The sequence below is a fragment of the Engystomops pustulosus genome, chromosome 1 (genome assembly GCF_040894005.1).
Source record: "Engystomops pustulosus chromosome 1, aEngPut4.maternal, whole genome shotgun sequence".
Lineage (NCBI taxonomy): Eukaryota > Metazoa > Chordata > Amphibia > Anura > Leptodactylidae > Engystomops > Engystomops pustulosus.
The window spans coordinates 101,600,264-101,624,506 of NC_092411.1; the positions used below are offsets into that span (position 1 = coordinate 101,600,264).

A 24,243-nucleotide genomic window follows, 5' to 3' on the forward strand; every position below is an offset into this window, starting at 1 on the left:
TGCTGGCACCGATCGTGGGTTTTTCTTGCCGATCGCCGCCGGCAAAGGTGCATGGGCGCCGCCATCTTTCTGAGGATCGCCGCTCCCCGTGACGTCATCGGGGAGCGGTGATCCGTCGCCATGGTAGCTTCGGGTCTCACGAAGACCCAAAGCTACTTCGGGTTAACCCATTCATTACAATGTGCTATCAGCACATTGTAATGTATGAGGAGTAAAATCCCCATATACTGCCATACTGTAGTATGGCGGTATATGGTAGGATCGATCAGACAACCTAGGGTTAAAGTACCCTAGAGAGTCTGAAAAATAGTAAAAATAAAAATAAAAAAAAAGTTTAAAAAAAATTATAATAAAAAAACCTAAAAATTCAAATCACCCCCCCCTTTCTCTAGAACTGATATAAATATAAATAAACAGTAAAAATCATAAACACATTAGGTATCGCCGCGTCTGAAAATGCCTGATCTATCAAAATATAATAACGGTTTTTCACTGAGTTTAACCCCGTAACGGAAAATCGCGTCCAAAGTCAAAACTGGCACTTTTTTGCCATTTAAAAAAAAATTACAATTCTATAAAAAGTGATCAAAAGGTCGTACAGTCCTAAAAATAATATCATTGAAAACATCATCAAAAGTCGCAAAAGATGACACCACCCTCACCTCCATACAACGAAGTATGGAAAAGTTATAAGCACAAGAAGACGGCAAAATAAAAAAAAAATTTTTGTTCATGAGGTTTTAATTTTTGTAAATGTATGAAAACATTATAAAACCTATTCAAATTTGGTATCCCTGTAATCGTACTGACCCAAAGAATAAATTAGATGCATCATTTGTGGCGTGAAGTGAAAGCTGTAATATCCAAGCCCACAAGAATACGACACAAATGCATTTTTTCACCATTTTCACTGCATTTGGAATTTTTTTCCCGCTTCCCAGTACATGGCATGGAATATTCAATGCGATCACTATGAAGTGCAATTTGTTACGCAAAAAACGAGCCATTTAATGACTAAATTTACAAGAATGATGCTAAACAAGAAAAAATTTGGGTATGTGCCTCAAGATTTAGCTGTATTGGTTTGAATAATATTAGGCTGTGTCTTGTGTCAAGTATATGTATAACACATGGGAGTTGTCTGTATATAGATCCTACCACATGGTGGTCCCCTGTATGCAAATACCTGATGCAACTGCAAAAGTATAAGAAGACATAGAAACTATTTCTTCTCACAAAGTCTCATTACTGATCAGACAGACATGGCTGTTCTTATACTCCTATTATTATTATTTGCTCCGATATGTAAGATAAACTAGAAAACATACAATTGTACCATTATTACATGTATATGAACATTGTATTATGATATACTCTCTGTATTACAGGTGTCTTCTCTCAGACAGTACAGGAGTCAGGTTCAGGACTTGTGAGACCATCACAGCAGCTCACACTGACCTGCACAGTCTCTGGGTTTGAGTTAACCAGCTATCATATAAGCTGGATCAAACAAGCTCCTGGGAAAGGACTGGAATGGATTGGAAGAATACTTAACAGCGGGGGTACTGCTTATACTGATCAACTGAAGAGCAGAACCACAATCACAAAGGACAACTCCAAGAAGCAGGTCTATCTCCAGATGACTAACATGCAGACTGCAGACACTGGGGTATATTATTGTGCGAGAGAGTCACACTACAATAAACTAAAGAGGAGATCATACAATATCCTCTATCTGCATAAAGGGAAATACAAAACCACGAGGTTCAAAACTAAATGTTGAAAAATAATCCCGACTGTAATGCAGAGAACATGGACTCAGATGTGCTTTGTAATAATGGGGTTTAACATGCAAAAATTAGAAAAATTCCCTCCTAACGCCACATTTTGTAGTCAGGATAACTCCTCGGTCAACAGAAACGATTTATAAAAAGTTTTATTCCTATACAAAGTTTCATTTACAAAGGTTTTATTGCTCTCCAGAAAGGCACCCAGGCCCCTCTAGAACATGTACAAATTATCAGCCGTACAACAACTTGTGGCAGAGAGTTCCATAGTCTCTCACTGCTCTTACAGTAAAGAATCCCTGTCTGTGGTGATGGTAAAGCCGCCTCCTCTATGCCAAGAGAAGATGACCTCTTGTCTTGTCCTCAGGCCCAGGTAAAACAAAGATCATTAGGAAGATCCCGGCACTGCCCATTCAGATATGTATAGATTGTATTGTGGCCTCCCTTTAGCTGTCCTTTTTATACACTCATTCCCAAAGCTTCACATAATATTCCATGTGTGGCCTGACCAGGCATTTGTATAAGGGCAAAACAATGAATCTATTTCTCTCATGATACATCCCATAATTTTATTTGCTTTAGCAGCAGCTGCCTGGCTCTGGTCACTAACATTAAGTTTACCATCCACCAATACCCCCAAGTCTTTTTTAGTTGCAATTTTACCAAGTATTTTAGAACATAATTGTACTTTTTTTGTCCTTGACCCAATTGCATAACCTTACATTTATCTTCATGTGATGGTCATCATCTTCTTGTTGGATAAAACTCTAATATGATGACTTATGACTCATGATGGTCTATGGTTCATGATCATGACAAACTGAAATATACGCCCCTCGCCCATTACTTGCAAGGGTATTCAGATATGAATCATGTGCGGGGAAGGATCACCATCTATTATAATTTAATATGGGAGACTATTTATGTAATTTGTTATAAAGGGAAGCATATATTATCATATATTATAATAAAATGCATTTTTTTGGAATGTCACTCAACTCAACATCAATGATGAGAGCTCATTTATTTTCAGTAGTATTTGTATAAATTTTAAACTAGGACTCATGCCAAACAACATACCCAGTATGCTTCACTTCACTGTCTATTTTGGGACTACTTCTCATAGTTTATCACAAGTTATCTGGCTAATGGACAATTATATTTGCATTACTGCTTTGCTTTTAGGTTCCTACAATTAACATACTTTTGGATAAAAAAAAAAAGGAAGGAAGAATAAAGATGTTATTTCTTTATACATTTAAAAGGAAACCTACTATCAGAAATCTAAAGTAGAGCTGATGGTGACAGGGGTGTAACGATGGTGGTAGCAGTAAATGCAACCAGGACCAGGACGATAGATCCCTGACATTTCTTCCACAGTTTAACTGGGAACTCTTCCTGCTGTCTGGCAGTGAACTTTAGTGGAGCATCATGCAGTAAGCACGATGCTCCACTACCGAGCCGAAGCAGCAGGGGGTGATGACGTCTCTACATCATCTTCCCTGCTTCAAGCAGAAGACGGCGTGTTGTAATGTCAACACAGCTCACCCTGCAGTACGGAGAAGAAGATGAGATCTAGGAGGGAAGCCAAGTATATATTAGTGGTTATTATGGTTAATTATACAGTGTGTGGAGGGCTCTTCCAGTGGGGGGGGGGGGGGGTTTATAAATGTGAGTTGGGAGGGGGGGGATGTAACAGAGTGTGTGTGTGGGGGGTGTATCCGAGTGGGGGGCGGGTAACCGAGTGTGTGTGGGGGGGATATAACTGTGGGTCTCGGCATGATCGCATCTGCAAATCCATTGAAACGCATGTGATCAGCAACGTGAACCTGGTGTTGTGCATTATGTACATGCAAATCACTGGGTGCCTGTTGTGGATCGCATGTGTTATATCATACCCAACGCACAGTTATATACCCTCCCATAACTGCGTCAGGGGCGGATACAACTTAAAAGCATATTGCTATAGTTTGAAGAACCAGCATCATTTAGCAATATATAATGGTACAATACAGTTAGATCTGCTCATTGATACTACAGTCATGGCCATAAGTTTTGATAATGATACAAGTGTTAATTTTTACAAAGTCTACTGCATCAGGTTTTATAATGGCAATTTGCCTGGCAACAGCAATTCATTGTAAAGTCAATATTTGCCTAGAAAAGGAACTTTTTCCCCCAAAACATATTTCAACTTAATTGCAGGCCTGCCTTAAAAGGAGCAGCTAACATTGTTTCAGTGATTGCTCCATTAACACAGGTGTGGGTGTTGATGAGGACAGGGCTGGAGATCAATCTGTCATGATTAAGTAAGAATCACACCACTGGACACTTTAAAAATAGGCTGGTGCTTGGCATCATTGTTTCTCTTCTGTTAACCATGGTTATCTCTAAAGAAACACGTGCAGTCATCATTGCACTGCACAAAACTGGCCTAACAGGCAAGAGTATCGCAGCTAGAAAGATTGCACCTCAGTCAACAATCTATCGTATCATCAAGGAATTCTAGGAGAGCGGCTCCATTGTTGCCAAAAAGGCTCCAGGGCACTCAAGAAGGACCAGCAAGTGCCAGGACCATCTCTTAAAAGTGTTTCAGCTTTGGGATCAGGCTACCAGTAGTGCAGAGCTTGCTCAGGAATGGCAGCAGGCAGGTGTGAGTGCATCTGCATGCACTGTGAGGCAGAGACTCTTGGAGCTAGGCCTGGTGTCAAGGAGGGCAGCAAAGAAGCCACTTCTCTTCAGAAAAAACATCAGGGATAGACTGATATTCTGCAAAAAGGTACAGGTAGTGGACTGCTGAGGACTGGGGTAAAGCCATTTTCTCTGTTGAATCCCCTTTCCGATTGTTTGGAACATCTGGAAAACAGCTTGTTTCGGAGAAGACAAGGGGAGCGATACCAGCAGTCTTGTCTCATGCCAACTGTAAAGCATCCTGCAACCATCCATGTGTGGGGTTGCTTCTCAGCCAAGGGAATCGGCTCTCTCACAGTCTTGCCTAAAAAAACATCCATGAATAAAGAATGGTACCAGAATGTCCTCCAAGAGCAACTTCTCACAACCGTCCAAGAGCAGTTTGGTGATCAACAATGCCTTTTCCAGCATGATGGAGCACCTTGCCATAAAGCCAAGGTGATAACTAAATGGCTCAGGGAACAAAACAGAGATTTTGGGTCCATGGCCTGGAATTGTGACAAAATGCAAGCATTGATTGTGCAAGAATGGACTGCTATCAGTCAGGATTTGGTCCAGAAGTTGATTGAGAGCTGCCAGGGAGAATTGCAGAAGTCCTGAAGAAGAAGGGGCAACACTGCAAATATTGACTTGCTGCATTAACTCATTCTAACTGTCAATAAAAGCTTTTGTTACTCATAATATGATTGCACTTGTATTTTTATATGTAATAAAAAACATCTGACAAACACACATGAAAACCAGAGGGCAACAGATCATTCGAAAATATAATATTTGTGTCATTCGCAAAACTTTTGGCCTTGACTGTAGTAATTTCAGTGAACATGATATAGCATAACTTAAAATGATATATGCAAGTAAATTTAATGAGAAACAATTAAAGTGTATTTGGTCTGTCATAATAGTTTGGTTAAAAAAAAAATACTAAGTGAAATGGTTAATTATTGTGCATTGTGAAGGGGTCTACAATTCTTGCAGCCCCTAAAGACACTTCCAAGAAGCAAGTATATCCAGCGGCCTAACTTGAGGTGGTGCAGAGGATGCAGTCGCAACAGGGCCCAAGAGGCTTAGGGGGCCCATAATGTGTCACTTTATCATAGGAGAAGACTAGCACTATAAACCATAGATTATAGTCGGGGGCCCTGGCAAAGCCTTTGCACTTGAGCCCAGCAGCTTCTTGTCAAGCCACTGGGTCTCTCTCCATATAACTAACATACAGACTGCAGACACTGGAGTCGATTATTGTGACAGTCATTCATCAATAAAAGATAACTAATGAGATTATCATGCCAAATTCATATAAAGGAATATATCTAACCACAAAGAGGCAAAAAACCTAAGAACTTAGGTTTGAATGAAATGAATGAAAACTAGGTCGGACTGTGAAGCTCACCGGATGTGTTCCAGAGGAGATCCACCTTCTGCTTATTTATATTATTGTTCTCTTCATTACAAAAAAGAAAACAAAGGAAATATAAAGAAAACCAAAACATTTAATGTTAAGCTCATCCCAACTTAACGCATTCCCAACTAGGCCCTTTTCCGTTTTTGCGTTTTCACTTTTCACTCCCCACCTTCAAAAATCTATAACTTTTTATTTTTCCATGTAAAGAGCTGTGTAATGGCTTGTTTTCTACGTAACAAATGATGGTAGTGATGGTATTTAATATTCCATGTCGTGTACTGGGAAGCGGGAAAAAATATGCCAAATGCAGTAAAATTGGTGAAAAACCGCATTTGCGCTTTTTTTTGTGGGATTGGATTTAACGGATTTCATGGTACGCCACAAATGTCATGTCTACTTTATTCTTTAGGTCGGTGCGATCACAGGGATAACAAATTTGTATAGGTTTTATAATGTTGTAAAAAAATTTACAAAAATTAAAAACTTGTGTACAATTTTTTTTATTTTGCCATCTTCTGGCCCTAATAACTTTTTCATACTTCGGTGTACGGAGCTGTGGGTGGTGTAATTTTTTTGCAACTTTTGATGACGTTTCCAATGCTTTTATTTTCCGTTACAGGGTTAAACGCAGTGAAAAACCATTATTATATTTTCATAGATCGCACATTTTCAGACGCGGTGATACCTGTTAATGTGACTTCAATATGAAGCAAACACCCACCTTGCATGGAGGGGGTTTATCCAGTGAGCACTCTCCATACCCCGGCAGCTGGCATGTGATGTAATACTACGTCTTCTGTCAGTAAGGGGTTAACAGAGATCTACCAGCAGGATATAGGATTGTAAACCAAGCACACTGACATACTGGTCTGGCAGGATCCACTCTTCTTTTAGCTTCTTCTGCCCTAGTTCTTACAAAAAAAGGCTTTTAAAATTATGCAAATGAGGTTGAGGGGCACCAGGCTCCATAGATGTTGCTAGAGTTTTTAAAGTCTTTTTTCTCTTTACAGAAGAGTGGATCCTGTCAAAGAGTATGTCACCAGTATGTCAATGTGCTTGGTTTACAATCCTTGCTCCTGGAGTTAGATGTGCAACACATGTGCCAACGCATTGGCAAGGTGTTAGTTCAGAGTAGAGTCCTCTCTATGTAAACAGCTGTAAGGGAGATTGATCACCTCTCTAGGAAGTCTTTTAATACTGGAGAACTTAGTAATTGCAGCTGTAGCCACTGCCTGGTAAGGCAACAGTTAACAATCATTAATGCTATTGTCCAATTATATTCTTGTAAAGCAAGCTGGAAGCCGATTCAAAGAGTGCTACCACCTGACCAGGGGAGTATATAAAAACCTGCTGGGCGGAAGCTCATGAACTTAGTTTGTGAGCAGAGTCCAGTGAGAGGGCGCAGCATATGTGAGTGCTGCCACAGCCAGTGTCCCGATATCAGGAACTACAGGTGCCTCAGGCCCCTGCCTAGCACCAAGGAAAGTCCAGAGACTTAAGCCCAGATCCAAGATCCATCACCAGGACTTAGGAAGGTTACATGCAGCCTGGTAGTAACTTCAGGCTTGGCTAGTAGAACTGGAGCTGTGGACCAGCTCTCCATGCCGCTTTCAGCTTGCCGAATCTGCTGTTTAAGTTGCTGTTAATCGTTTGGCCGTTGTCTGCTGTTGAATTAACAACAATGTTGCCTTGGTCTGATCTCTGGATAAGGCTGCTTACGACCATGGGCTTCCCCATCCTTCACCCAGGGACTCATACTACAGACATCTCAGGGGTTGCCCCAGGGAAAAACCACTGCATCAGCCTCTCCCTCCATATTTCTTGCACACACCACCTTCTGGAGACCTGCCAGGCTGTAGGTCAGCCCATACCAAGCACCGTGACATCAGCGAGCCCTAGGCCGCATCAGTCAGCCACCCTGGTATTCTAGCCCTGGCTGCCTCTAGGCCATCAAGAAAAGGCTATGTCCCGGTGGGGGATGTTGCAGATGTACTTTAAGTATTAAAGTCAATTTTCACTACTACACTCATAAGGGTAATTTATGCTATGGTGTTGCATCATGCCACCCCGCCACGCCAGATATTTTAGGCGGCTATATCTTCCTGATATATCCGGCAAATGGCTGCACTGCCAAAATCCTATAGAAATACACTATAACTAATGCCGGAACGAGTATACAAGCATTTAGAAATCTACTCCATTATCCATACTCATCTGGCACTTCTGCCACTAGACAAAAAAAATGACCCACTTATGTCATCTCTCTTCCCTGCATTGGTTTTATCAGCTAATGGGGTTCGAAAGAGTAAAACTCTCTTCTTTCTCATAAAATTCATTGCAGGTTTAGGTTGTAAGTTGAAATGATTTTGCTGGTTGCCCTAGGCCGATTGCGGCCTAGGGCATGCGGATGTCACGGTGCTTGGTATGGGGACAGGACGGCTGACCTACAGCCTGGCAGGTCTCCAGCAGGGGGTGTGTACAAGAAATAAGGAGGGAGAGGCTTATGTACTGGTTTCTCCCTGCGGCAACCTCTGAGTGTCTGTAAGATAGGTCCCTGGGTAATGGATGGGGAAGCCGTGGTGGTAGACAGCCTTATCCAGGGATCAGACGGAGGCAACGTTGTGCAAATCAACTCACGGTTCTTTATTAAACAAAAGGTAGCAGGTAACGGGCCTAAACAGACAAACAGCAGATTCGGATGCAGGCTGGAATAATGAAGAGGGAGCTGTGTCCAAACTGTGGAAGCTGCAGCTCTGGATTAGAGTTTCCTCTGTTCCTGGGATTAGTTTTTGTGACAGCAGTAAAGGTGTGCTCTGCACTGTCTCTCTCTTCACTCGGTCTCTGCAGACGGGACTCTCTGCTCTGAGGTCAGGTGGTAGCACCTCTCCATTCACACTCCAATTTACAATACAGCCACATAATTGGATAACATCTTACACTTACTTAACTATTACCCTTCCAGGCAGAGGCTACAGCTGCAGATTACCTGAGATCTCCCTGCATTATCCCTGGGTGAGTTGTGCAGGCTCAACAGTTGGATCTGGTGGTAGAGGGCCCTATTTACAACTACCCCCTTGCCTACACATTGGCAGGGGTGTTGCACAAGGCTTGTGCTTCATCTACTCTTAATCAACAGCCACTTGACTGTGTTATACTTGGCCTTCCTACATCTCCGATCTTAAAAGGGGTCTTACAACACATAGACATAATAGTTATAACCTTGGAAGAATAGAAGACTTTTTCCATTTTTGCACTTATGTTTTTCACAAGTTGCACTGCAAAATATTAAATGAATATGAAATGAAATGCAAAAAGTGTCTCTGCATTGCCATATTCTGACACACAAGGGGGGATTTATAAATGCACTTGCGCCACAATTCTGGTGGTTTTGCGCCAAAATCGCTGTCTAAAATGCCTTCCACCATAGTTATCAAGGCTTTTAGACCTTTTTATGGCACTTTCCGTCTTGTCCAATTAAGGGGGCGTGGCCTTCGAGTGATGGGCATGACCTTGTGAGAAGGGGCGTGGCTTTCAGGAAACTGTCCATGCTCCCAAAATTCTGGCGCACAGTTTGCACCAGAATTAATCATCACAGTGATAAATCTGATAAATCTGGCACAGCAAAAGACAAGCGTTTTGCAGCTAGAGTGGCGGAACCTGAGGCACATTGTTTAATCCCCCCAAAGAGTTTTGTTATAATATGCTGCTGACATATTATATTATGCATGGCAAAGCCTTTGTCATGGCAATCACTATGCGTCTAAATGTGGTCACAATGAGTGCCGATCCAAGCTAATGTTGCAGTACCCATGTGGCACAGAAGTATTGCAGTATATTGTATAATTTCCTAGAAAAAAATGCTTAAAATTATAAATCCTTAAAGTTCCAATCCCCCTGTTCCTAGAACGCAATTATAATCAATAACAAAACATAACAAACATAATCATAAAAATGGTATGTATCACCACATCCCAAAATGCAGATCTATCAAATACAGTTAGGGCCAGAAATATTTGGACAGTGACACAAGTTTTGTTATTTTAGCTGTTTACAAAAACATGTTCTGAAATACAATTCCACATCCAAATCAGAGAAAGGGTTTAGGAATTATAGCTCTGTAATGCATAGCCTCCTCTTTTTCAAGGGACCAAAACTAATTGGACAATGGACTCCAAGGGCTGCAATTAACTCTTAGGGTGCAGTCACACATTGCAGTTAAAACTGCATCAAAATCAGCTTTGAGGTGGTTTTAGGTGCAGTTTTGTCAATTTCACAGGTGAAAGACATGAACTGAACGGGTGAATTTGATTTTGAAAGAGAAACCTGTTCAACAAATGTCATTCACCTGTTGATTTGATGTCTTTCACCTCTTAAAATAAGTAATACCACCTAAAAAAAAAACAAAACTAATTGTGATGCAGTTTTATCTGCAACGTGTGACTGCACCCTGAAGGTGTCTCCCTCGTTAACCTGTAATCAATGAAGTAGTTAAAAGGTCTGGGGTTGATTCCAGGTGTGTGGTTTTGCATTTGGAAGCTGTTGCTGTGACCAGACAACATGCGGTCAAAGGAACTCTCAATTGAGGTGAAGCAGAACATCCTGAGGCTGAAAAAAAAGAAAAAATCCATCAGAGAGATAGCATACATGCTTGGAGTAGCAAAATCAACAGTCGGGTACATTCTGAGAAAAAAGGAATTGACTGGTGAGCTTGGGAACTCAAAAAGGCCTGGGCGTCCATGGATGACAACAGTGGTGGATGATCGCCGTTTACTTTCTTTGGTGAAGAAGAACCCGTTCACAACATGAACTGAAGTCCAGAACACTCTCAGTGAAGTAGGTGTACCTGTCTCTAAGTCAACAGTAAAGAGAAGACTCCATGACAGTAAATACAAAGGGTTCACATCTAGATGCAAACCATTCATCAATTCCAAAAATAGACAGGCCAGAGTTAAATTTGCCGAAAAACACCTCAAGAAGCCAGCTCAGTTCTGGAAAAGTATTCTAAGAACAGATGAGACAAAGATCAACCTGTACCAGAATGATGGGAAGAAAAAAGTCTGGAGAAGAAAGGTAACGGCACATGATCCAAGGCACACCACATCCTCTGTAAAACATGGCGGAGGCAACGTGATGGCATGGGCATGCATGGCTTTCAATGGCACTGGGTCACCTATGTTTATTGATGACATAACAGCAGACAAGAGTAGCCGGATGAATTCTGAAGTGTACCGGGATATACTTTCAGTCCAGATTCAGCCAAATGCTGCAAAGTCGATCGGACGGCGCTTCATAGTACAGATGGACAATGACCCCAAGCATACAGCCAAAGCTACCCAGGAGTTCATAAGTGCAAAAAAGTGGAACATTCTGCAATGGCCAAGTCAATCACCAGATCTTAACCCAATTGAGCATGAATTTCACTTGCTCAAATCCAGACTTAAGACTGAAAGACCCACAAACAAGCAAGACCTGAAGGCTGCGGCTGTAAAGGCCTGGCAAAGCATAAAGATGGAGGAAACCCAGCGTTTGGTGATGTCCATGGGTTCCAGACTTAAGGCAGTGATTGCCTCCAAAGGATTCGCAACAAAATATTGAAAATAAAAATATTTTGTTTGGGTTATGTTTATTTGTCCAATTACTTTTGAGCTCCTAAAATGTGGACTGTTTGTAAAGAAATGTGTACAATTCCTACATTTTCTATCAGATATTTTTGTTCAACCCTTCAAATTAAACGTTACAATCTGCACTTGAAATCTGTTGTAGAGGTTTCATTTCAAATCCAATGTGGTGGCATGCAGAGCCCAACTCGTGAAAATTGTGTCACTGTCCAAATATTTCTGGCCCTAACTGTACAAGAACGATTATTCCAGACAGTGAGCGCTGTAATGAAAAAACACATCCAGATCAATTTTACCGCATTTGGAACTTGTTTCCAGCTTTCCTGTACGCAGAATGGAATATTAAATATTGACACTAGGCAATAGAAATTAGGCAGAAAACAAGCCCTCATACAGCTCTGTACAGGGAAAAAATAAAAAGGTTATGGATTTTTGAAGGTGGGGGGAGAGAAAAATGTAAATGTAAAGATGAAAAAGGGCATTGGCAGTAAAGGGTTAAATTATCATACCGGAATAGGCAGAATGAAGAAGATGAAGCAGCACTCCAAAATAGATGAAAACCGTGAAGATTTATTCCACCATAATAGCATGCCTTGAGAATGCCTTTATAGATAAGGCGAAACGTCGCTCTTATGGTGGAATAAATCTTCACGTTTTTCATCTAATTTAGGAGTGCTGCTTCATCTTCTTCATTCTGCCTACATCGTAGGGCCATGTCGGGCCCTTTGTGAAGGCCTTTCACACGGTGCCGTTCCACAACCTCCTACTCTTTGTCATACCGGAATAAGTTTTCAGATTTATGGAGGGTAAGGAAGATTTTTAAGGAGCTTTAGCAGATTTCACTGTAAGCCTGAACTATGGAAACTATAGAGACTTATTTTGTTCTGGGGTAAAAGAATGACATTTAGCCATTCTGTTATGTTTCTGGTTATAGAAATGTGATTTTGTTATACAAAGAAGAAGTTGTATCAAAACATCAAATCGTATAGTGCCAATGCAAAGATTTTATATTTTTAAAAGTTTATGCACAAGAGGTAGAAACAATACCATGCAGCAATTTTTTGGCATATATTTATAAGGTTTTTAAGATGCTTCTTAATGTTCATCAAATAATCATCTAAGACATCTTAAGCCACATTTATGAAGGCATCATGACTAAATTTACAAGAATGATGCTAAACAAGAAAAAAAAAAGGGGGCATGTGCCTCAAGATTTAGCTGTATTGATTTGAATAATATTAGGCTGTCTCCTGTGTCAAATATATGTATAACACATGGGAGTTGTCTTTATATAGATCCTACCACATGGTGGTGCCCTGCATGCAAATACCTGATGCAACTGCAAAAGTATAAGAAGACATAGAAAATATTTCTTCTCACAAAGTCTCATTACTGATCAGACAGACATGGCTCTTCTTATACTGCTATTATTATTATTTTCTCCAATATGTAAGATATACCAGAAACACATGTATATCATTATTATATGTAGATCACCCTTCCTTTCTAATATACTCTCTGTATTATAGGTGTCTTCTCTCAGACAGTACAGGAGTCAGGTTCAGGACTTGTGAGACCATCACAGCAGCTCTCACTGACCTGTACAGTCTCTGGGTTTGAGTTAACCAGCTACTATATGCACTGGATCAGACAAGCTCCTGGGAAAGGACTGGAATGGATTGGAGTAATTTACACCACCGGGGGTACTGCTTATACTGATTCACTGAAGAGCAGAATCACAATCACAAGAGACACTTCCAAGAAGCAGGTCTATCTCCAGATGACTAATATGCAGACTGCAGACACTGGGGTCTATTATTGTGCGAGAGCGTCACACTACAATAAACTCATGAGGAGATTATACAATATCCTCTATCTGCATAAAGGGAAATACAAAACCACAAGGTTCATAAATAAATGTTGAAAAATAGTCCCGACTGTAATGCAGAGAACATGGACTCAGATGAGCTCTATAATAATGGGGTATTACAGGTTTAGCAAATAAATGTTACTCTTTTACATTTTCCCCACATACTTTTCTGGATTTCTTTATCTTTCGGCAGTTTGTTACCCCTCAAGCTGTTCCCCTAGAAGTACAGTTTAGTGGGTGTAGTTTCTGAATTGCCTTTACTTTTAGGAGTCTTCATTGATCTATCAAATAAAAACCTCTATAAAAGCTGAAGAAAGGTCCATCAAGGCCAACCTATAAATGATAATGTACAAAGCTGTTGCTAATAAGCCCAAAGTAGGGAAAAATTCCCTCCTAACCCAGTTTTATTCCTATACGAAGTTTCATTTACAAAGGTTTTATTTCTCTCCGGAAAGGAATCTAGGCCCCTCTAGAACCTGTACAAATTATCAGCCGTACAACAACTTGTGGCAGAGTGTTCCATAGTCTCTTACAGTAAAGAATCCCTGTCTGTGGTGATGGTAAAGCCGCCTCTTCTCTAGGAGTAGAGGATGACCTCTTATCTTGTCCTCAGGCCCAGGTAAAACAAAGATCATTAGAAAGATCCCGGCACTGCCCATTCACATATGTATGGATTGTATTGAGGCCTCCCATTAGCCGTCCTTTTTATACACTTATTCCCAAAGCTTCACACAATATTCCATGTGTGGCCTGACCAGGGATTTGTAGAAGGACAAAACTACCGTATTTTCTGAACTATAAGACGCACTTTTTAGCAAGAAAAAATCTTGCTAAAAAGTGCCTGCGTCTTATAGACCGAAGGTCAGGAGGATCCAGCACTGCCAGACCCTCCTGACCGCTGTAATGGAGATCGGGTGATGCTCTGATACAGAGCTGCAGCCGATCTACCAGAGAGGAGCCACCGATGGCCTACAGGACCTGCGGTGATGTCAGAATCATGTGACTGATCACATGATTCTTACATCACCACAGGTCTCATACTGCCATGTTGCCCTGGGACAAGGTAAGAAGAAGGGGAATGGGGTAAGTATGTGTGTATAGGTGAGCAGAGTGTGTGTGTATAGGTGAGCAGAGTGTGTGTGTATAGGTGAGCAGAGTGTGTGTGTATAGGTGAGCAGAGTGTGTGTGTTCAGGTGAGCAGAGTGTGTGTATAGGTGGGCAGAGTGTGTGTATAGGTGGGCTGTGTGTGTATAGGTGGGCTGTGTGTGTATATAGGTGAGCTGTGTGTGTATGTATAGGTGAGCTCTGTGTGTATGTATAGGTGGGCTGTGTGTGTATGTGGATGGATGATGCAGAGCTGAGTGTGTAAATGTATGTTTGTGTGTGCTGTGCTTTAGAGCGACCAACAGGGATATTTTAATTGGTGTAAAATATATTTTTCCTTTTTTTGGAAGCCTAAATCTGGGGTGCGTCCTATAGTAAGAAGCGTCTTATAGTCCGAAAAATACGGTATGTCCTTATCATGAGAATATATTCCTCTCTTGATACATCCCATAATTGTATTTGCTTTAGCAGCAGCTGCCTGGCTCTGGTCACTAACATTGTTTCCCATCCACCAATACCCCCAAGTCTTTTTCAGCTCCAGTTTTACCAAGTATTTTAGAACATAATTGTAATTTTTTTGTCCTTGACCCAAGTGCATAACCTTACATTTATCTTCATATGATAGTCATCATCTTCCTGTTGGATAAAACTCTAATATGATGACTTTCATGATGGTTTATGACCCATGATCTTGACAAACTAAAATATACGCCCCTCACCCATTACTTGCAAGGGTATTCAGATATGAATCATGTATGGGGAAGGATCACTATCTATTATAATTTAATATGGGAGACTATATATGTAATTTGTTATAAAGGGAAGTACCGTATATTCCGGCGTATAAGACGACCCCCTACTTTCCTGTTTAAAATATAGAGTTTAAGATATATTCGCCGTATAAGACTACCCCTTTTCCAACGCATACAAAACAGCGGTAAAAATTAAAAAAAAAAAAAAAACAGATTTGAATTTAACATGGTCCTTTTTTTAATTTAAATTCTTATGACATGCAGGTATATAGCAGGAAAACTGTCGCTCATAAACATAAGGCATACAACAACAACATTACCATCGTCCATTTTACTGTAAATGTTACCATACTGTACCTTAAATTTTTATTTTATTAAATATTCCATGCCATGTACTCAGAAGCGGGAAAAAAATTCCAAATGCAATGAAAATGGGCTTTTACGTCTTACGTCTTTCACTGAGCGCCCCAAATGACATGTCTACTTTATTCTTTGGGTCGGTACGATTAAGGGGATACCAAATTTGTATAGGTTTTATAATGTTTTCATACATTTACAAAAATGAAAACCACCTGTACAAAAATTATTTTTTTGGTTTTGCCAACTTCTGGCGCTAATAACTTTTTTATACTTTGGTGTACAGAGCTGTGGGTGGTGTAATTTTTTGCGAAATTTGATAATATTTTCAATGATATCATTTTTAGGACTGTACGACCTTTTGATCACTTTTTATCGATTTTTTTTTATATTTTTCAAAATGGCTTTGGGCACTATTTTCCGTTACGGGGTTAAACGCATTGAAAAACCGTTATCATATTTTGATAGATCGGGCATTTTCGGACGCGTCGATACCTGATGTGTTTATGATTTTTACTGTTTATTTATATTTATGTCAGTTCTAGGGAAAGGGGGGTGATTTGAAATTTTAGGGTTTTTTATTATAATTTTTTTTGTTTTAAACTTTTTTTTTATTTTTATTTATACTATTTTTCAGACTCCCTAGGGTACTTTAACCCTAGGTTGTCTGATCGATCCTATCATATACTGCCATACTACAGTATGGCAGTATATGGGGATTTTCCTCCTCATTCATTACAATGTGCTATCAGCACATTGTAATGAAGGGGTTAAAACGAAATAGCCTCAGGTCTTCAGAAGACCCGAGGCTACCATGGAGACGGATCGCCGCCCCCGATGACGTCACGGGGAGCGGCGATCCCAGGTAAGATGGCGGCGCCCATGCGCCGCTATCTTTTTGAGGCTGCCGACAGCTTTGCCGACAGCCATCGCTGTGAAAACACCTGCGATCGGTATATTATCATTTATTAAAGAGACACTATAATATAATGCATTTTGTGTGAATGCCACTCAACTCAACATCAATGGTGAGAGCTCATTGTATATTATATTTCATTAAGGGGAACTATTTATACTTTAATAAATGTGGGCCAATGTGTATTTACCCCAAGAATGTAGAATGTATTATATTACATATTCCCCATATTAAAGCCTTTGCGCCAGTTTTCTGCTGCTTGCAAATGTATTTAAGAAGTGTCCGCGTCAGCTGCGACGCATATTTCTACACGTTAATGAGCGTTCCAGTGCAGAGTAGCAACGTGCGCCACATTTATCATGCGGTGTCCAACAGAATTGTGTTGCACGCTATGCTAGGGTGCATAAAAAAAGAAAGTCGCAGGAGGAGTGCAGGGAATGCCACATAGAAATTTGCACTAGTTTTGATAAATGTGGGCCAATTGATGGTATTCACTATGGAGTAGGGTCATTATATACATTAAAGTTAATTCTGGGGGCCCTTGTGTACATTATGGTTTTTAACCCCTTCCCTATAATAACAGGATGAATAAAATAAATCTACATTCACATGGGCAGTAGTAGTTCTAGTGGATAATATGAATAAGTAAATAAGTACAGGAGGAGGATTTATGAAAAGACAAGATTCATATAAGAATCTGATGCCGGGTGATAAATCTGTCATAGTATAAGACTCCTATTAGTTTGCTTATTTTATGAAATAAAACCTTTCAGGTTAGCATTATTTTTGGGACATAGGCTTTTTAACCCCTTCCCGACATGTGACGTAATAGTACGGCGCGCGCCGGGTCCCGGTGCATTGAGAGGGCTCGCGGGCCGAGCCCTCTCCATAGCCGGTAAGTCTTTGCTGCATATTGCAGCAAAGGCTTACCGGTGCTAGCACCGATCGCGGGTGTTTTCTCCGCGATCGCCGCCGGCAATGCTGCCGGCGGCTTCAAAGAGATGGCGCCGCATGGGCGCCGCCATCTTGTCGTGGATCGCTGCTCCCCGATGACGTCACGGGGAGCGGCGATCCGTCGCCATGGTAACCTCGGGTGTTCCGAACACCCGAGGCTACTTCGTTTTAACCCATGCATTACAATGTGCTAATTGCACATTGTAATGCATGGGGAGTAAAATCCACATATACTGCCATACTGTAGTATGGCAGTATATGATAGGATCGATCAGACTACCTAGGGTTAGAGTACCCTAGGGAGTCTGAAAAATAGTAAAAGTAAAAATAAAAAAAAGTTTTAAAAAAAAAATTATAATAAAAAAACCTAAAAATTCAAATCACCCCCCTTTCCCTAGAACTGATATAAAAATAAATAAACAGTAAAAATCATAAATACATTAGGTATCGCCACGTCCGAAAATGCCCGATCTATCAAAATATGATAATGTTTTTTCACTATGTTTAACCCCGTAACGGAAAATAGCGTCCAAAGTCGAAAATGGCATTTTTTTGCTATTTTGAAAAATATAATAAAAATTTATAAAAAGTGATCAAAAGGTCGCACAGTCCCAAAAATTATAGTAATGAAAACGGCATCAAAATTCGCAAAAAATGACACTATCCACAGCTCCGTACACCAAAGTATGAAAAAGTTATTGGCCCCAGAAGATGGCAAAATAAAAAAAAAATATTTTGTACAGGAGGTTTTAATTTTTTTAAATGTATGAAAACATTATAAAACCTATACAAATTTGGTATCCACGTGATCGTACCGACCCAAAGAATAAAGTAGACATGTCATTTGGGACGCAGAGTGAAAGCTGTAAAATCCAAGCCCACAAGAAAACGTCACAAATGTGGTTTTTCACCATTTTCACTGCATTTGGAATTTCTTTCCCGCTTCCCAGTACACACCATAGAATATTAAATACCGTCACTACGAAGTGCAATTTGTTACGCAGAAAATAAGCCATAACACAGCTCTTTATGTGGAAAAATAAAAAAGTTATAGATTTTTGAAGTTGGTGAGTGAAAAATGGAAGTGAAAAAACTAAAAAAGGCCAAGTCGTTAAGGGGTTAAACACATTCATTATGCGTTTAATATATAAATCACTGCACAATATATATATATTTTTTTATTTTTTTTTCAGTAGTATTTGTATAAATTTTAGACTAGGACTCATGCCACACAAAATACCCAGTATGCTTCCCTTCACTGTATTTTGGGACTACATCTCAGTTTAACACAAGTTATCTGGTTAATGGAAAATTATATTTGCATGACTGCTTGGCTTTTATGGTCCTACAATAAACTTTTTTTTTATATAAAAGATTAAGTGTAAAGATATGTTATGCTTTAATGCTACCTATTAAAGTAGATCGGTTGGTAGCAGGAGCGCAACGATTGCGGTCACACTCTCCAGGCCCGGTATAAGTGCAGCACAACTGCAGATGACCACAGGCACCCTCTCCTTGATGTTTCTTCCACAGTTCACCCGCTGAGGCCCTGGATGTCCCCTGACAAATGGGGAACTCATCCTGCTGTCTGGCAGTGAACTTTAGTGGAGCATCATGCAGTAAGCACAATGCTCCAGTACCCAGACAAAGCAGCAGGGGGTGATGACATCTCTTCATCACCTTCCCTACTTCAAGCAGAAGACGCTGTGTAGTGATGTCAACACAGCTCACCCTGCAGTACCGAGAAGAGGAGAACCAGGAGGGAAGCCAAGTATGTATTACTAGTTATTAAGTTTAATTATACAGTGTGTGGGAGGATATAACCAAGTGTGTCGTGGATATAACTATGTGAGGGGTAGTGATGTGTCGTTTGTGAGAGAGCTATTGTTCGCGAGCGATGGGAGCCGGCTTGCCTGAGTGAGCCGATGGCTCACTTAACCTCGCCCCTAACTGGCTCACCACGCCCCTTAGACCCGAAGCAATCGGTTTAAAAGTGGAGTGGCGTAGGGTGACGGAGCTGCAGGCCAGTCAATTATATATTTAATAGGGAGCCGTTCAGGCGCCAGAAGAGCTGGCTCTGCTAAGTGAACGGAGCCTAATGAGCCAGCTCACTAAGGAGAGCCGTACTTCATCACTAGTGAGGGGGGATATAACTGTGTGTGAGGTGGAATATAACTGTGTGTGCGGGGGGGTGATATAACTGTGTGGGGCTGATGTAACCAAGTGTGGGGGGATGTAACACACATTTATATCTATTTTTGTTACACAATAATATTCCCATCTTAGAGCTGATGTCTATAAAGCATTAAAGGGTATAGGGTAAAAATCCTCCTCTACTGCCAATCCCTCAATTTTTTAGTTGTACCCCCCTGTCTAGGCCTTAAATTTGACAGATACAGGTAAACACCCCACATACAAATGCCCTGGGCTGGGTCTCGGCACAATCACATATGCGAATCCAGTGAAACGCATGCGAGCAGCAACATGAACCTGCTGTTTTGCATTATGTACATGCAAATCACCGTGTGCCTGTTGCGTATCACATGTATTTCATGGAAATATCACGCCCCAACACACAGTTACATCCCTCCCCACACACTGTAATATACCCGGCGGCGATACCTGTTAATGTGCAGCAAACATATGCTCAATATGCAGCGAACGCCCATCTTGAATGGAGAGGGCTTATCCCGTGAGTCCTCTCTATACCCCAGCAGCTGGCATGTGATGTAATACTACGTCACATGTCAGTAAGAGGTGAAAGGACATCTACCACCAGGATGAAGAATTGTAAACCAAGCACACTGACATACTGTTCTGGTAGTATCCGCTCTTCTTTTAGCTTATTCTGTCCTGGTTTTTACAAAAAAAGGCTTTTAAAATTATGCAAATGAGGTTGAGGGGCTTTAGGTCCCATAGGTGTTGACCAAGGGCATAGGAATCTTAAAGAAGAGTGGATCCTGTCAAAGAGTATGTCACCAGTCTGTCAATGTGCTTGGTTTACAATCCTTGATCCTGGTGATAGATGTGCAACGCCCCTGCCAAGGCAAGGTAATAGTTGCGAATAGTGCCCTCTCCATGTCAGCGGCTGTTAGGGAGACTGATCATCTCTCTAGGAAGTCTCTGGAGAACTTAGTAATTGCAGCTGTAGCCACTGCCTGGTTAGGCAACAGTTAACAATACTTAATGTCATTGTCCAATTATATTCTTGTAAAGGAAGCTGATTCAAGGAGTGCTACCACCTGACCAGGGGAGTATATAAACCCCTGAAGGGGAAGAAGCACATGGGCTTAGTCTGTTTGCAGAGTCCAGTGAGAGGGAGCAGCACATGTCAGCACATGCCACAGCCAGTGTCCTGATATGAGGAACTAGAGGATCCTCAGGGAGGCCCCTGCCGATCACCTAGGGCAAGTCCGGAAACTTAAGCCCAGAGCAGAGATCCATCACCAGGACTCAGCTCCAGTTCTACCAGCCCAGCCTGAAGCTACTACTAGGCTGCATGTAACCTTCCTGTGGACCAGCTCTCCATGACTCTTCCAGCTTGACGAATCCGCTGTTAATCATTTGGCTGTTGACTAAAGAACAACGTTGCCTCCGTCTGATCCCTGGATATGGCTGCTTTCCACCACGGGTTTCCCCATCCTTCACCCAGGGACTCATCCTACTGACACCTCGGGTTACCGCAGGGAGAAACCACTGTATCACCCTTTCCATCCAAATTTCTTGCACACACCATCTGCTGGAGACCTGCTAGGCTCTAGGACAGCCAGCCACCCTGGTATTCTGGCCGCGGGCTGCCTCCAGGCCACCAAGAAAAGGCTACACTCATAAGGGAAATTTAATGCTGTGCCACCCTGCCACGCCAGATATTTTAGGCTGCTACATCGTCCTGATATATTTTTTTGTTTTTAGTATGTAGGCTTTGTCTGTCTCCTTCATTTACTGGTACGACAATCTTCTCTCCCATTGCTTGCCGGGGTGGTCTGCGGCACCACCGGGCCCTCAGTAGCCCGCCTCTATACGAAGATACATGCCTTTGAGTTTAGGCGTCTTAGGATACCGCCCCTTGATGTGGATAGATATCGTTATCTCTTGTGCCTTCTTAATACACTTATGCCTCTACATGCCGGATGTCAGAAGAGCTTTGCTTGATATGTCCTGACAGTTTCAATATAATCGTTCGGGGTTTTGTTTGTCTTTTGATCTTTGCACTTTGTCTTTATATATGACCCGGAAGCGGGGCATCGGATAATTAGACTTGGATGCACGATTATGTTGATATCCTGGCCCCTGGAGTGTCCTCACTGATGTTTTTAACTATGTATGTTATTTAATTTTATGGGATTTTTCTCGAATAAAGTATTGATTTGTTGGACCTGAATACTCTTGATTTTCTTTGTGGTTTTATAGTGCTGATTTAAGAGTGGTTCAGTATGTATTTATAGGAGGGACACATGTGTGTCATCCGTCCTATGTATAGTATGTGCCTGTAGCATTGGTTGAGTAATATCGTCCTGATATATCCAGCAAGTGGCTGCACTGCCAAACAATCCTATAGAAATACACTATAACTAATGCTGGAACAAGCATACAAGCATTTATAAATCTTCTCCATTGCCCATACTCATCTGGCACTTCTGCCACTAGACAAAAAAAATTACCCACTTCTGCCATCTCTTTTCCCTGCAGTAGTTTTATCAGGGGTTCGAAAGAGTAAAACTTCCATCTTTCTCATAAAATTAATTGCAGGTTTAGGTTGCAAGTTGAAATGATTTTGCAGATCCAAGTTCAAAATCCCCCATTGGGGGCCTTGGCTTTTTTGGGGGGCCTAGAGGCGTCGAGGCCCGGAATACCGGAGTGAGTGGCTGGCGATTGCGGCCTAGGGCATGCTGATGTCACTGTGCTTAGTATGGGGACTGAAGGACTGTCCTACATCCTGGCAGGTCTCCAGCTTGTGGTGTGTACAAGAAATATGGAGGGAGAGGCTGATGTACTGCTTTCTCCCCAGGGCAACCCCTGAGCGTTTTTAAGATAGGTCCCTGGGAAATGGATGGAGAAGCCCGTGGTGGTAGACAGCCTTATCCAGTGCTTAGACAGAGGCAACGTTGTGCAAATCAACTCAAGGTTCTTTATTGAACAGCAGGCAACAGGCCAGAACGGTCAAAAAGCAGATTCGGATTCTGGTACTGGAGTGGTCTTGAAGAGGGATCCGCAGGATAGGGCACCAGTCTGATGGTATATGCATCCTGGAATAATGGAGTTGGAGCTGTATCCAAACTGTGGAAGTTGCAGCTCTGGATTAGAGTCTCCTGACTCAGTTCCTGGGATTGGTTTCTGTGACAGCACTAAAGGTTCACTCTGTCTCTGCAGACTGGACTCTCTGTGATAAGACCATGAGGTCTGAACTGCTGACAGGCAAAGAGGACCATGTGTTCCCTGTGCACAGGGGTTTTATACTCCTCCTGGTCAGGTGGTAGCACATCTCCAATCACACTCCAGTTTACAATACAGCCACATAATTGGATAACAACTTACACACATTTATTACCTTTCCAGGCAGAGGCTACAGCTGCAGATTACCTGAGATCTCCCAGCATTTTACCTGGGTGAGTTGCGCAGGCTCACCAGATGGATCCTGACAGGTAGAGGGCCCTATTCGCAACTACCCCTTTGCCTACACGTTGGCAGGGGTGTTGCACAAGGTTGGTGCTTCATCTACTCTTAATCAACAGCCACTTGACTGTGTTATACTTGCCCTTCCTACATCTCCAATCTTAAATGGTATCTTCCATCACATAGGCATAATAGTTATAACCCCTTGAAGACTAGCAGACCACTAGTTGCACTGCAAAATATTAAATGAATATTAAATGAAAGGCTATTTATAAAAAGGGGATTTATAAATGCACTTGCGCCATAATTCTGGTGGTTTTGCACCACAGTTATCAAGGCTTTTAGACTTTTTTGGCACTTTCCCGTCTTGTCTGATTAAGGGGGTGGCCTTCAGGCGATGGGCATGACCTTGTGAGAAAGGGGCGTGGCTTGCAGGAATCCATCCGTGCTCCCAAAATTCTTGCGCACAATTTAGACCAACTAAAAGTATACTTATACTGCACCGGATTTAATCATCACAGAGATAAATCTGGAACAGCAAAAGACAAGCGTTTTCTAGCTAGAGACTGGCGGAACCTGAGGCACATTGCTAAATCCCCCCCCCACACAGAGTTTTGTCATTTATTGTGGGGGCATGCTACTGACATATTATGTCATGCATGGCAAAGGGTATGTCATGGCAGTTACTATGCTTCCCAATGTGGTCACATTGAGTGCAGATCCAAGTTAATGTTGCAGTACCCCTGTGGCACCACTGTTTAGGTGCCACCGTTGGTTTGACCACAGCACTTAACAAGTTAACTGTAAACTGTGGCACAGAAGTATTGCAATATATTGTAGTATTGCCTAGAAAAAAATGCTTCAAATTATAAATCTGTAAAGTGCAAATCCCCTATCCCTAGAAGAATTAAGATTTACACCTCTGTATTGAGGGTAAGGAAGATTTTTAAGCAGATTTCTTGGTTCATTGTAAGCCTGAACTATGGAAATTATAGAGGCTTCTTTTGTTCTGGGGTAAAAGCATGACATTTAGCCATTCTGTTATGTTTGTGATTATAGAAACATGATTTTGTTATACCAAGAAGTTATTATGTATCAAAGCAAAATCGTATAGTGCCAATGCAAAGTGGTTATATTTCTTACAGTTTATGCACAAGACAAAAAAAAATTGCCAAC

General features: G+C 41.5%; 2 long non-coding RNA genes and 1 gene segment (V, D, J or C); 2 read left to right on the forward strand and 1 right to left on the reverse strand.

Moving 5' to 3' along the window:
• Nucleotides 1-24,243, forward strand: part of LOC140128465 (immunoglobulin heavy constant mu-like) — a 476,316-nt gene that overhangs the window by 178,725 nt on the left and 273,348 nt on the right.
• Nucleotides 1-24,243, reverse strand: part of LOC140128510 (uncharacterized) — a 53,221-nt gene that overhangs the window by 21,673 nt on the left and 7,305 nt on the right. The window lies entirely within an intron of this gene.
• LOC140128526 (uncharacterized) lies at nt 14,409-23,152 on the forward strand. Its single transcript, XR_011855147.1, has 3 exons — nt 14,409-14,434; nt 18,988-19,225; nt 23,011-23,152. It is a non-coding gene; the product is annotated as an uncharacterized lncRNA (long non-coding RNA).